Below are 13,375 nucleotides of genomic sequence, written 5' to 3'. Positions count from 1 at the left end.
CCCTTTGATATTTAATGCTCGCCGACCACTCAAATCTCTACGTTTCCTAAACATTTTCTTTTTGTCTATTTCTTCCCCTTCCCATCCTCATTTTTTTGAATGCATAATTCTTCATTTCCAATTTTCATTCACGGCGGTGTCATTTTTCTGTACCTCTCTGGCAAGCATTCTGTAAAAATCAAAAATGTAAATAATCAATAAATATATTTTAACTGATTAATTTTGCATTACTGCTCGATATCTATGGGGGTCATTCTGACCCTGGCGGTAATTACCCCCATGGCGGAGGTTGGCGGTAGCACCGCCAACAGGCTGGCGGTGCTCCGCCGGGCATTCTGACCGCGGCGGTACAGCCGCGGGCAGAAGCGGAAAGCCGGCGGTGAACCGCCGACTTTCCGCTCCCCATGGGAATCCGCCATGGCGGCGCAGCTTACTGCGCCGCCATGGGGATTCTGACACCCCATACCGCCATCCTGTTCCTGGCGGTTCGCCCGCCAGGAACAGGATGGCGGTATGGGGTGTCGTGGGGCCCCTGGGGGCCCCTGCAGTGCCCATGCCAATGGCATGGGCACTGCAGGGGCCCCCGTAAGAGGGCCCCACAAAGAATTTCAGTGTCTGCTTTGCAGACACTGAAATACGCGATGGGTGCAACTGCACCCGTCGCACCTTCCCACTCCGCCGGCTCCATTCTGAGCCGGCTTCCTCGTGGGAAGGGTGTTTCCCGCTGGGCTGGCGGGCGGACTTTCGGCGGTCGCCCGCCAGCCCAGTGGGAAAGCCAGAATGACCGCCGCGGTCTTTTGACCGCGGAGCGGTCTTTCGGCGGGAACCGCTTGGTGGGCGGCGACCGCCGACCGCCGCGGTCAGAATCACCCCCTAAATCTGTTCCTTAAGTATTTTCATTAATGAATATTAACTGATTGAGGGATGATGTTATATGTTAGAAATGGGGTTTTTGGTTGGCAGTAAGGTTGCCCTCTGTCCAAGCAAGAACCCTCACTCTAGTCAGGGTAAGTCACACACAATCCAAAATCAGCCTGTGCTCACCCTCCGGTAGCTTGGCACGAGCAGTCAGGCTTAACTTAGAAGGCAATGTGTAAAGCATTTGTGCAATAAGTCATACAACACCATAGCATAACACCACAAAAATACACCAGACAGTGTTTAGAAAAATATATAATATTTATCTGGGTATCTTCAGGTCAAAACGATCAAAGTTGCAATATGAATTTGTAGAGATATCACTGAAAAGTGATATAAAGGGGGTTATTCTAACTTTGGAGGAGGTGTTAATCCGTCCCAAAAGTGACGGAAAAGTGACGGATTTACCACCAGCCGTATTACGAGTCCATTATATCCTATGGAACTCGTAATACGGCTGGTGGTATATCCGTCACTTTACCGTCACTTTTGGGACGGATTAACACTCCTCCAAAGTTAGAATAACCCCCAAAGTGTCTTAAGTCTTTAGAATATAAACAAAGTCTCTTTCAAGCACAAGTACCTGGTGTAGCATGGAAAAATCTCCTCAGAGGGCCACAAGAGAAGAGGTGCGTGGAAAAAGGGTGTGTGCGTCGATTTCTCCCCAGTACACACGGACTTGCGTCGTTATTTTCCACGCAGGGAAGTCGGGCGTCGTTTTCCGGCGCGCAGACAGTCTCTTTCTGTGGATCGCGGGGATTACCAGATGTCCCGGGTCTGTGCGTGGATTTTCCTGCTTGTTCTCCGGCTGCGCGTCGGTCTGCGGGGCTGCGCGTCGAAATTACGATCTCACGGCAGGCGTTGCGTCGATTTCTCCTCTAGACTTCGATCTGCGGGGCTGCGCGTTGAAATTACGATCTCACGGCAGGCGTTGCGTCGATTTCTCCTCTAGAGGTCGGGCGGCGTTGTCCTTGCGAGGCCATGCGTCGGATCTTCGATCGTCCCAAGAGCGTTGCGTCGATCAGCGTCGGAGTGCGGCATTTTTTCTCGCCGCGAAACAAGCTGTGCGTCGAAATTTTCGGCGCACGGAGCGTCCAAATAAAAGAGAGAAGTCTTTTTGGTCCTGAGACTTCAAGGAACAGGAGGCAAGCTCTATCCAAGCCCTTGGAGAGCACTTTCACAGCCAGACAAGAGTTCAGCAAGGCAGCAGGGCAACAGCAAGGCAGCAGTCCTTTGTAGAAAGCAGGCAGGTGAGTCCTTTGAGCAGCCAGGCAGTTCTTCTTGGCAGGATGTAGTTTCTGGTTCAGGTTTCTTCTCCAGCAAGTGTCTGATGAGGTAGGGCAGAGGCCCTGTTTTATACCCAAATGTGCCTTTGAAGTGGGGGAGACTTCAAAGAGTGGCTAAGAAGTGCACCAGGTCCCCTTTCAGTTCAATCCTGTCTGCCAGGGTCCCAGTAGGGGGTGTGGCAGTCCTTTGTGTGAGAGCAGGCCCTCCACCCTCCCAGCCCAGGAAGACCCATTCAAAATGCAGATGTATGCAAGTGAGGCTGAGTACCCTGTGTTTGGGGTGTGTCTGAGTGAATGCACAAGGAGCTGTCAACCAAGCCCAGCCAGACGTGGATTGTAAGGCACAGAAGGATTTAAGTGCAAAGAAATGCTCACTTTCTAAAAGTGGCATTTCTAGAATAGTAATATTAAATCCGACTTCACCAGTCAGCAGGATTTTGGATTACCATTCTGGCCATACTAAATATGACCTTCCTGCTCCTTTCAGATCAGCAGCTGCCACTTCAACAGTGTATGAGGGCAGCCCCAATGTTAGCCTATGAAGGGAGCAGGCCTCACAGTAGTGTAAAAACGAATTTAGGAGTTTTACACTACCAGGACATATAACTACCCAGGTACATGTCCTGCCTTTTACCTACACAGCACCCTGCTCTAGGGGTTACCTAGGGCACACATTAAGGGTGACTTATATGTAGAAAAAGGGGAGTTCTAGGCTTGGCAAGTACTGTTAAATGCCAAGTCGAGGTGGCAGTGAAACTGCACACACAGGCCTTGCAATGGCAGGCCTGAGATAATGAAAAGGGGCTACTTAAGTGGGTGGCACAACCAGTGCTGCTGGCCCACTAGTAGCATTTAATTTACCAGCCCTATGCACATAAAGTGCACCTTACTAGGGACTTATAAGTAAATTAATAGTTCAATCAGGTATGATTCAAGGTTACCATGTTTTAAGGGAGAGAGCATATGCACTTTAGCACTGGTTAGCAGTGGTAAAGTGCGCAGAGTCTAAAAACCAGCAAAAATGAGGTCAGAAAAAGAAAAGGAGGAAGGCAAAAAGTTTGGGGATGACCCTGTCAAAAAGCCAGGTCCAACATTATAGATAAAGGCATACATTATGAATTGATTATTTCAAAGGAAGCAAAATCATCTCTAGTATAAAATATAAAAAGTAATTCGTCTAAAAACAGACATGCTGGATTGATAGGAGAAAAGTGATAGGTTTTAGAAAAATGTTTAACTAAAAGCAATAGTCAAGATGATAGAAAACATAGAGGAGAATATTTGGTAGCAAAAATATGAGAGTGGAACAGATGTTTTCAAAACTGAAAAGTTAAAAGCCACACATGTTGGCTGATGTGTATATGTGAATTGAAAAACAATTGATAATTGAAGGGTGATGCAGATATTCTGCAAGCAGGAGAACTGCGTGCATGTAAGAGGGTGGATAAAGTGTGGCAAGAAAGTGATAGTAACGTGAAAGTTAGAAGACATCCATTGTCAAACAGCAGGATGATCACTAGATAAATATCTGTGAACCATCGATAGAGCAGGTGAATGCAAGCTAAACGAAGATACAAAAATGGGAAGAAAACTGTTATACAAATAGAAGGGCGGTTTGAGAAACAGTTTCTTGCGAAGGGCAAATACAGAGCCAGGTATGAAGAAAGTTGGTGAAATCCAGTAAAAAAGAAAGGCCACAAATAAAAGGTAAGTATGCCTGATGGTTGCTAGAGCTGACAGAGGTAAGGCTAGCAATGAAACCGTAAAAAGAGAAAAATGGGATTAGTGTTAGATAGGAAGGCAGTGAGACTTATCAAATTATTGCTGTGGGTTATTGATGGATGGAGAAAAGGAGGTAAATGATAAGGGAATTAAGCAATTTTAGAGGTGATATATTTCGGAAAATCAATCACATGAGAGCAAAGGTTTTTGAAAGGGGGAGTTTTGAGCAAATGGCCCTAGGTAGAAAGAAGGTGGAAGGGTGGAGACAAAGAGAAGAACATTATAACAATGTCTTTTCAGAAAGGAAAGCTACCAAAAAAACAAACAAAGGCCAGAATGGGATAGGGCTATTTCTAGTGTTGCTCAGTTGTGCTTCAAATAAGGTAGCATACATTGGAAGATAAATATAGCCTAGAATAGATCAAGTTAAAGAAATAAAATGGGACTTGCAACTGGCAACTGCAATTATTTTGAAATCAAACGACTATAAATTAGTTTGTAAAAGTTTAAGGGAAGAATATTGAGGAAGTAAGGAAATAAGCAACAGAGTGTAAGACTGAAAATAGTTTTCCATTGAAATATAAGGCAACAATGGCTATGCCCCAGAAACGGTTAGTGTGCATCAATGAGAAAACAAAAGGCAAATCGATGTGCAACATTTGTGCTGCTTGCGCTGTGGTTCAAATCAAAGACCCATTTAGCTACACACTATATATTTTTTGTTTAAATAATGTAAATCGTTCGAAACATCTCAAGTGATGCATGTGGGTCTTGAAGTTCTGCAATCTCCCTTTCAATATATAAACAGCAACCCAAGACGAAATTACTTTTTTCTATATTTCTTCCAAAAGAGGTTGTTCGCCAATGTGGGATTTATTTGCTCAAATGTTTTCGACTAAAGTAAAATTATTTGTTAGTATAGTATGTGCTGCAGATGGTTTAATTATCATTTTTCCATAGTGCAAACATCGTTCTTTGACTGGGACTTGTTGACAATCTGTTTGCTCCATCCCTTATATAAGTGCAAAGAATTTGCCCGTTTTTTGAACCAGTGCATAGTATCTGTTACATGGCGACTGATGCCATAGGGGTCTGCATAGAGCCAAATAAATAATCATAAGGAAAGCCGACCTCATTAAATCCTCTCTTTCCTACCACTATCTTGATAAAATCGTCATAAACTTTAATGCCTAAAATTAAATTCGAAATTAAAGTATACTTCACTCCAAATGCTAAGGTTAGTATAGGATCACAAATATTATGCCCACAAAATAGTGCTTCTAAAATACTGACTCGGAGTGCATTAACTATATTGCTGGTTTATTTAGAAATCTTAATGGGCAACATATTTTTTTAATAATTGTAGAAACGTTTCACATGGCTCAAAAGATCTTCCTACTGTGTTAGAGATAAACTTTGACCTTTTACATTTCCTTTGTGTCTGTGACCACCAGTGGTTCCGAGCCATAACATGACTTTTGCAAATCAATGTCACACTTCCTTCACAAAATAATACCGTGCTTTCTTTGTATTTTTTCACGAGAGCTACGGTGCAACTATACAGTCAATTCGCGATTAGAAAGTATTTATTTTTGTCAGCCGAAAGGGCATGATAAGTTTGTAGAGTCGCACATATTTTACAGGTCGCCCATCTAAATCCAGTGTCTCGTGGTGCGAGAACATCACTATTTATGTTGCATTTTATACCTATTTTCTTTCTGCCTGCTGGAAAAATTTAAAACTCAGAATCAGTATATGAGTACTTATACGACTATTCAACCATATATTAAGAGAGCTAACAGTTTGGTTAGGGACCGGAGCATTCAGAATACTAAAGGTATGACTGATCAAGAAAAAATAAAGAAATCAGATGAGCTGGGAAAAATAATGAAAGGAACCCCATGATAAGAAAACTGAACTTGTCAGGGTGGAAAGGAAAGCACTGGAATGATTACAATCAGGTAATTTTCAAAATGTTAAGTGCAGCTCGTTAAATTGGAATGAAGAAGTGTGACAATTGGAAGCAAATAAATAAAGGAAAATGTATCATTATGAGAGGAAAGTACACGACAACCAGTTAGAATGCAGGTCGTTTAAGCTCTTGTGAATGTTTTTTTTTCTTCTTAAGTCTCTGGTAAGAAACACGGGGTCAGAACTAGTGCAAGCTTCTCTTGAACGAAAGCATCAGTGAGTTCTTCTATGAATGTCCACATAGATCATGATTACGAGTATAAGTGGTATTTATTGAACACGATAAAAAACGATACATGGGGTGCCTTATTTATTGAGTGCTATAAATACCACCTATTACACGTTTTAGGTGAATAACATGAGGAGGTTGGTGTTTAATGAACCAAAATCTGTATGATGTAGTAAATACCATATGGTTTTCCCATGTTACATTATTTCAGATTTGACCTGCCAAAATTTAACGGAGGTTGAGTTATTTAACGCATCCAATAATGAATGAATGGTTAAATATCTAACAATTCGTAATTCTAACCCATGTGTAAACAGTGGTTACCACACATGACAGAATTTAATGAACAACTCGTAATCATGCCCAAAGTGGGTAAACAATGTGATAAGGAGCATTAGAAAGTAGAAGAAAAGTTATAATTTACAGAAAAAGTAGTCTGCATTTCCACAATACACATCACTTGAAAGAATCACGGGTCACGCCAGGATTATTCTTTCTAAATCTGAAAGTTACAGTTAAAAGGTCATGAAAAAGTTTTTGTTTATTGATAGGAAAGTCTGGGTTAAAATATTAATGGTTAGCTGAAGAGGTGGATGATTGGTTAAATGTGTGTTAGATGTTTAAAGTGGTGAATGGATGGGTACGTGGATGGATGAATGATTGTATTGTAAGGAGAAAATGGCAGTGAATGAGGTGGATGATCAGTGAATGTGAAGGGATGGTGAATGGAGATTATTGAATGGCTGGGTAGTCCATTGTTGGAGTATGGTGGGTTGAAGGGTTGTAAATGGAGAAAGATGAAGTATGATGTGAATAATGGATATTGAAAAGTGAATAATGGATGATGCATGACTAATGAATGGATGGTGGATAGATGGAGAATGGTAATAGGTGTAGATACAATAAGTGGACAAAAGGTGAGTGGGCAGAGAGTGAAAAGTGTATGGATGGTGAGTTGTTAACTGATGGAGAACAGTAGTTGAATGGTTGGTGTTAGACCTGCCATCACTGGTGTGCTTTCCCCCGTCTTTTTGCCTCTGTTCGATTGTGTGCTCAATTTCATTTTTGCTGGTTTTTGGTACTCTGGGAACTTTACTACTGCTGACTAGTGCTAAAATGCAAGTGCTCCCTGTGAAAATTGTGATCATGATTGGTTATCCCTGATTGGCATATTGGATTTACTGATAAGTCTCTAGTACAGTGCACCAAAGGTGCCCAGGGTCTGTAAATCAAATGCTACTGCAGCACTGATTGTGCCCCCCCCACATGAGTAGCCCTGTAAACATGTCTCAGACCTGCCACTGCAGTGTCTGCAGTTTTGCACTGCCTATTCAACCTGGTAAGTGTACCTAATTGCAAGGCCCAAACCTCTCCTTTTCCTACATGTAATCACCCCTAAGGAAGGCCCTAGGTAGCTCCATGGGCAGAGTGCAGTGTATTTAAAAGGTGGGGCATGCACTGGTGTATTTTACATGTCCTGACAGAGAAACACTGCCAAATTCCGTTTTCGCTATTGCAAGACCTACCTCTCCCATAGGTTAACATGGGGATTGCCTTTAAATATCTTATAAGTGCAGTTTCCCATCGGGAGCAGATAGAGATGTGGAGTTAGGGGTCTCTGAACTCAAAATTTAAAAATACAATTTTGGTAAATTTATTTTTTAGATTGACTGTTTGAAAATGGCACTTTTAGAAAGTGGCCATTTGCTTGCTTAACCATTATGTGCCTCTGCTTGGCTGCTAAATCCATGTGTGGGGCAGAATGACAGTTGGACTCTTTGTGAATGCACTCTAGAAGTAACACAAAGGGAGCTGAGGTGTGTCCTGCATATCCTGATGAGTACCAGAGTGGGAGAGAGGAGCTTTCACCTGCTCTTGAAAGGACTGTGTCTGTTCTCTCACAATATAGTTCCCAACCCCCTAGAGTGTGACTAGTGCAGGGCAAGGAAAAGGCAGGGTCTTATGCACTACAGAGATTTTTCTTTGAAGTTTGCCTACTTCAAATGCAGAAATGAATATAATTAGACCTAAAACCCCAGAATTTTAGAACATTTCTGGATCAAGAGGAACCTCTGCCAAGGAGAAGAGCTCTGAAGAGCCAGGAGGAGGAGTACTGCCCCTTTGATGTGTGTGCTTAGCTGGGCTGACCTGCAGTTGCTGTTTCTGCCTTAGAGAGGACAAAGACTGGGCTTTGATGTGTATCCTGCTTATGAAGTTTCTCCAAGGGCTTGGACTGAGCTAGCCTCCTGTTAAGAAGTCTCAAGGACATCAAAGACATCATCTGCCAGCACCTCAACTCTCTTGCTGAGACTCCCTGACTTGCCAAGTGGTACCACATATAATCCCTGGGCACCTGGAAGGAGAAACTGGCAGAACCTAAGTGAAGATCCATGCACCAGAGGCCAGCGGCAGACAAATTGATGCAACACCCGGCTTGCGGCTATCAAATCCATGCAGCGCCTGCCTCGCTGCTGCAGAAAACAACACATTGCCAGCTTAGTGTGGATTGATTGTTGCTGTGCATCTGGATATTCCATGCATCCCCCCGGGCATCAAATCTTCAACATCACCGCACAGACCTGAGACTGCTTGTCCAGAAACTGACGCATTGCTTACACAATGGAGAAAATATCGATGCACGGCCTCTCTTGCGAGGAAGGAATCAATGCCTTGCTTGCTTTTCTGGTGCACGTTTGCCTCTGTAGCTTTATTTTTGATCCGTACCAAGTACTTTGTGTTAAAACAATGCATCAATTGATTCTCATGAATTAAGACTCTTTTTACTTAAAAAATTGACATCTTTACTCGTGAATGTTGACATTTTGTTGTTTTGGTCTTGTTTGATTTAGATAAATATTGGCTATTTTTCTAAACTTGTGTGAAGTCATTTTGCAGTGTTTTCACTGTGGTACTGTGTGTGTTGGTGCACATACTTTACACATTGCCTCTGCGATACGCCTGACTGCTTGTGCCAAGCTCCCAAGGGGGTGAGCAGGGGTTATCTGAGCTGCTAATCTTCCTTACCTTGTCTAGAATGAGAGTCCCTACTTAGACAGGGTGCAAACTGACTGCTGACTAGAGACGCCATTTCTAACAGTTGGTGAAGTGGGAATAGACTTAAAGGGAATGAATTGTTATTGATGGGTGTTTGGATACAGAATTAAGTATCTTGGATGGTGGTTATTAAATAACAGAATTGTTGATAGACAGATAACAGTGAATGGATAGTTAGAGACTGGGACGTAACTAAGAAAATCACATAAGGGGGCATGAGTCTGAGCTTTCCCAGCAAGTAATAGGATGAACCCAAGTAAAACAGGCAGGGCAGGCTGGTGGGAGTGTAATTGACAGGGTATGGTATGGACAAACGTACACACTTTATTTTGGAATTATTTGGTAAAGTAAGTTGTTGGTAGCATAAACGTATACAGAGAACCATATGCAAGTGTACACAAGACTTCATACTCTCTGCCAAAGCATGTCATACAGCATACTTATATAACAAATAAAAACTAGACAGAACTATATGTCAAGCAATGACAGATTGACTCATTAACAAGTAACACAATGCCGTGCTCACATGATATGTTCTAATACGCATGCATACAAAGCATGGCACTGTGCCAGCTCAGCACATTGCTTCATGCTTGGTTTGCATCACTCATCTGTGTGTTTATTTAAAGAGTGCTTTTAAAAAGGACCAGTTTAAAAAAAATTCTAATACATGTCAGAGGCCAAACAACTGTACAGTACATTTATTATGTGATCCAGATATGTGCTGAGGCAAACTGATAGAAATTCAACAAAACAAATGTCATCTTTTCTCTAAAGCTTGCATGCTGTCTTTCCTAATATTGGCTGCAAAATTGTTAGATGTCAAAAAAACGTCAAAAACTAGGCGGCAGGTAGGGACAAATCCAATCCTAAGTTCAAAGAACAGTACCTAATTCTGTTACTTTTGGGTTAATTTCTTTCCCATATTTATTTCAAACACTCTGAAAAAAGGAGCTATGGTTGTTCAATAGATAAATAAACACCACACCAAATATAAACACACATGGTTAATACATAAAAAATAGACGGAACATTACTCACATTACTGACAAATAATTAGAGGTTAACAATATAAGAAACCCGAGGAGGGTTTTGCCCCACACATTTAATCAGTGGTCATTGTCATGTGAATACACTTGTGATCCACTCGTACTTGCTATGGCTGTGGGCTTTTAGTGCACTTAGCTATCATAACGCTGTGTATTTCTTTCCCACAGGCGTTATATGGTGCATCTCAAGTCTTTGAATTGTAGTCCATTGTTTAGCAAGCCCACACACTTGCAAGAAAAAAAGTCAACGCATTTCGGCCTTCTGATTTAGGGCCTCATCAGGACTGGAGAAGGGCAATACCATCTCTAAAAAAACAACAAACAAACACTTTTTCAGCAAGAAATTCTATACCTTTCATGTGGTGTTACAACAATACAGGGCATGCCAGTATCAACAGATTGCCTTATGTGACTTCTTTTCCGTTATTTCATTATTTTCCTTATTTAACTGACAATAGTGCGCACCAAAGTATTGTTATCAATGTGTAACAGATTATGACATAATGTTTAACCATATTTGCCATTACATATATCTACAACTATATTACACGTTGTCTGTCGATCAACAAGCGTTACCTGGACTTTAGGTGAAGGGGGAGTTGTTGCCTACCATCCTCTAGTGCTTATTGTGCAATCCTTGTTAATCGGTATATTTTATCGTAACCCCGCCATATATCTAGCAGCATTTTAAAATTAAGGCACCAAACAACACCAATTATGTAGGAAAAGGTAATGCCTGTAGTTGCAATTTATGATTTTTGGAAGTGATAGTGCATAATAGCTGTTACCAATTTACAGCAATGGAAACTGACTTCCTCAAGGAGGGTTTTTCCCTTATCATGATGGAGAACATGTACAAACTGGATAATGTAGTGCCTTTTTAATTTAAAACCCAATTTCCGTATCATTTTGCTAAAACATCATAAGCTCCGATATCCAACTCATGAAGTTTTCCAGTATCTCTTTCGGGTGGGGAAATAAATAATTAGACAAATCTTGCAATAAGAGGTATTCAACCCCACTAAATGAAAATGTACTCATGTGAACTGAATAAGCAAATCCACTCATTTGTGGGACTTTTATCAAATGTTAATAGGTATGCTTCAATAAAGTGTGACTTGCAAGCAATTAGTGAGACATGCCTTTCAGAACTGACACTTACGAAGGGACGAGACCCATGCCTAGTGCAAGATTATGTGCAGGAAGTAGGTCTTGTATCTAAATTAGGGTGTGTTCCAAGAAAGGAAACTTAGAAATATTAAGTGATCCTGCTTCAAGAAGTGAGCATCAGGTCCAAAGGCACCAAGCTTTCCTTGGTTCAAGGCTAATGGTTGGGGAGTTGGAATGCATTTAAGGGCCAGCAGCTTTAGAGAGGCCGGTAGTAACTGACCTTCGTGGGCCACTGGGGTACTGAGATGTCTGTAGATGTATATCTTAAAAATTGTGGGTTGTGGTCAATATATTTTGGCGCAATGGATTCTAATAGTGCCTGTTCACCAAAATAGTTTTGAGCACCAGTGGCTATGGAGGGAACAATTACTACACCAGTCGGTCTGTAATGGCTTTAGGAAACCCTTAAGGATGATTTCAAGGACTCCTAAATTATGGGAACCTAGACACATCAAATGCAAATCAGACTTTTGTTGTCTGTGGTGTGTAGGGGGGCACTAGGGTAGTACTTTAAAAAGTTTTTATTACATTTTAGGTAACACCAGGTACCCTCAAAGACCCCCATTGTCGCGCCGCACCGCGCGGCGCGAGCCGAGAGCTCGACTTCTGCCGGGCGTTCGGCTCGGGCCGCGCACCGCGTTATTAAGACGCGGCGCGCCCCCAGCCTCTCCTGCGCGTTTCGAGGCCCCAGATTTGCTTGGGGCCTCGTTCTTCCTTCTGCCTTTCACTGTCCCAGGGGTCTCTGAACCCTCTTACCTGTTTTTCTTCGTTTCTTTGTCCTTTCTTCTTTTTTGCAGTCTGTTGTGTGCCTTTCTTTATGTTTTTTCCTCCTTCCCAGATTCCTGTGCTCTCCCAGCATTCCTTGTTCCCTATTCTCTATGGTTCCTCTACTATTCTGTTCTATGTATTGTTTCCCTATCTAAGATGGTATCCTTTTACTTCCTGTGGGTCACTTCCTGTTTTTTGGTATATAAGGGCTGTGTTTTTCCTCTTTCTTTGCGCTGCAACACTTTCTGCTCAGTTAGTGTCTTCGCTCCTGATTTCCTTGCCTTTTGGTTTTGGATTCAGCATTCTGTGTTTTCTGATTTTTGCTCCTTTTGGATTCCTGTTTGTTTGTTCTTGTTTTTCTCCAGGAGTCTTCCTGTTTGGAGGTTTTTTCCCCTTTTTAAGGGTTTTTTTCCCTCTGGCGCTACTTTCTGAAGGGCACGGTCTGTTCTTGGTGTCTCCATTGCCTACAGCACCGTGGCTACCAGAAAGAGTCGCCCCTTTTTGGGCCAAAGCCGAACATTGAAGATTCACGCCACCAGATCTGCAAATTCCAGGCGCAAGCAGCACGTGAGTCGTGACAGATTGCAGCGCCAAACCATTCCGACGTCCTCAAACACCATGGATAATACAGTGGCGGCTGCTGCAGATCCGGAGCAATCTCTGTTGACCACGATTCAGGCTTTGGCCCTCCGCACCAGTGATGTTCCGACAATCTCCGCTTCTACCCCTTGTTTCTCTGGTGAACCAACCAAGCTTCGCGAGTTCTTGGATGCTTTAACAGTGTATTTCGCCTTCCGACCTACTCAATTCTCCCACGACAGGACCAAGGTGGGTTATCTTATCAGTGCCTTATCCGGTCCAGCCTTGGCCTGGGCAACCCCGATGGTGTCCTCCAACGACCCTGTATTGTCAGACTATTCCGCCTTTGTGAGTCGCTTCAAACAGATGTTTAGCCGTCCTGGATTGGAAGCCTCCGCTGAAGAAGCCTTGTGCGACATCCAACAAGGCTCCCAAGACGTCCTGCAATATATAACCCGTTTTCGTCAGCTGGCGGCAGAGACCACTTGGGTGGAACGTACTCTGGTAACATTATTTCGTAGAGGACTCAAAGAAGAAATAAAGGATGAACTAGTGCATTCTACCAGAGCGGAAGATCTTCGTGGCCTGATGGATCAAGCACTGTCCATCGAATATCGTCTTCAGGAACG

The sequence above is a fragment of the Pleurodeles waltl genome, chromosome 1_2, assembly GCF_031143425.1.
Source record: "Pleurodeles waltl isolate 20211129_DDA chromosome 1_2, aPleWal1.hap1.20221129, whole genome shotgun sequence".
Classification (NCBI taxonomy): Eukaryota; Metazoa; Chordata; class Amphibia; order Caudata; family Salamandridae; genus Pleurodeles; species Pleurodeles waltl.
Note: the sequence above shows the minus strand (reverse complement) of the source record.